This window comes from Mchenga conophoros, linkage group LG11 (genome assembly GCF_057382185.1).
Source record: "Mchenga conophoros isolate Kocher_MC1m ecotype Shallow Benthic linkage group LG11, M_conophoros_male_GT1.1, whole genome shotgun sequence".
In the NCBI taxonomy this organism is placed as follows: Eukaryota; Metazoa; Chordata; class Actinopteri; order Cichliformes; family Cichlidae; genus Mchenga; species Mchenga conophoros.
In genome coordinates, this window is record NC_140536.1 from 32,935,989 (window position 1) to 32,938,430 (window position 2,442).

Genomic DNA, 2,442 nt, shown 5'->3' on the forward strand with positions numbered 1-2,442 from the left:
GTGATGAGCACTTCTCAAATGTTTTAATTGATCATAATATAAAGAAAAGTTTAAGAGCTTCAGTGTTTCTTCTCTTGGCAGTTTTATGTATTCCTTACATATGATAAATCTTTTTTTTTTCAATCAAGCTGAATATTTATCATGTCTGTCCCGACAAGGTCATAAATTTACAAAGTGGAAGTGGGAAAAGAAAACACCATAGCAGGTGTGTGTGTGTATGTGTGTGTAGACTAGCAGATTATAGACTCTTGTCAATTTCCAAGTTGGAAAGAAAACTCCCAATCACAAAGCATTTAACCAAAGTGACACCTGAGGAAAAATCAATGGCTAATTTAAGACCTCGCTTTTTCATGTAGGTGAATTGTTTCTGTCCTTTTGTGTCTGGTGCTGGCAGTAATGGAAAAAAAAACAGCAACAAAAAAAGCAGCAACACTCCCTTAAAGTTATCATTTCCTTTTGTAAGGTGTCACTATTGCTAAAAATCAATGACTAATTTAAGGAAGCATTGTTTAATTGGTTCCACTGATTTGAAAAATGAAAACGGATGTGTAAGTAATGAAAAAACACCACTTGCCTTAATTTGTCAGAGCAGGTTACAAGCCGAGCCTATTACAGTCCCCACGCTTAGGTTTTTCTTTTTTATTGATTGTCTGTAGGGAAGGGAATTGCCCTTAACTTTAAACACCTGATTGCTTCCCCGAGGATATTTAACAACATCTAATCCGACATATACAAAAGTAAAAACAGCAGTGCGGCTTTTAATATGATGAATGACGCTTCTATTTTGGGTTTTCCTCTTAAAATGGCACTAAACTGGAGTAAAGAGTGCTTGTTCAGTATTGAAAAAGTAGGTCAATGAGGTGAAGACGGGGCTACCTTTTTAGATAATTAGTTATATCCTGTGTATTTACTGTCTGAGCACTATAATCAAATGTAAATATTTTTATCAAAAATATTTCAGCACCACACTTCTGTTCTTAAGAAGAAAATGCACATAAGAAAATATAATCCAACATTTAATTTAAGCAGATTATTGGAACATGTAGACATTATCATTGGTGGTGGAGGAAAGAAATTAAGTGCATTTATTCAAGTATAATTCTTTGTACTTTGTATTTGTACTTTTTTTTTAGCTCTTTACCTTCTACATGTATTTACAGTCCTATCTATATTTAAAGATAACAGATTCCAAGTTGTTTATGCCTTATAGATGTAAAACACTATATGCTATACAGTGGTTTACAGTAACATATAAAACCCAGCAGTTTATGTGCAGGCCTGCTACTTTAACAGCAGGACTTTAACTGAGTGCATTTCACTAATTCAAAGATGGGTTTAAAGTATCTTGACATTCTTTCACTTAAAGGATTTCCAAGAGGTAAGATTCCTTCTGTAAAGTGCCGGACTACATAGGCGGACTATCCCTGAGCAGCTCTGTGCAAGGAGAACCAGTTTTTGCGTCAGAGGCTGTATGTGGTTTGACTGTTCAAATGAACTTCACGGTTACAGACCGAACACAAATGACTGTGGTTTATTCAAAGTCCCATCATTGAAATCCAATGCAAACACTTTGGTGCTTTAAATATGTGGTGAATTTTCCATGTGAGCGGTGAGCTGCTGGTGGGACAACAGCACTGCAGCATTTTCCACCTGTATGTCGTGAATAGTGTGAAGGTCACTTGCAGGATTAGTTGTCTTACACCTTTTAAAGGCATTCTGTCGCCGAGGCTGAAAATCGCCATGCAAATCCTGTTATCTGGCCCCAACTCAGGGAATCAGGGCCTCAGCTATCAACATATTTACCATTTATGGACATATGCTTTACATCCTGTGCCACCAGCCAAAACCCCTCCTCTGCTGCACTACCGGCTAATATTCTGTGTATCTGAACTGTGAATTGTGGTCCTCCCCCACTGTAACAAACAGATGGCCGCTCGATCTTGAGTCATCACAAACCCATTACCAGAGTGACTTGTCCTCAGCCAGGCTGCCTTGATTCGTGCCCGATGGCTCTCGCCAGTGTTTGCTCAGGCTCTTAAGTCATCCTCAGGCTTCACAGCGCACTGTGTTTGCTCAGGTTAAATGGCTTGTGCTGCCCCTGGAGTCTCCTGATTGGCTGTGACACTGCAGTGTTTGACAAGTGAAATGACACCGAGTGGCCCCCGTCGCAGCAAATGTGTTTGGCTGTTTGAAACAAGTTGGCTTTTAATACAGCGTGTTTGCACACCAAAAAGCCCTAAGTGTGTTTCTATCTGTGTTGCCAGGGTCTATCAGTGGCCAGACCAGTGAGCATAAATCATTCAGAGGTAATTCAGAGGAACAACAGAGGCTCTAAGAGGAAAAAGCAGGGAAATTATAAAGCCTCTATAATGGAGGCCCCTATTACAGCTGCTGGTCCAGTTTAAGACGGCCTTATAAATGGTTTTATTATCTAGGAGGCTC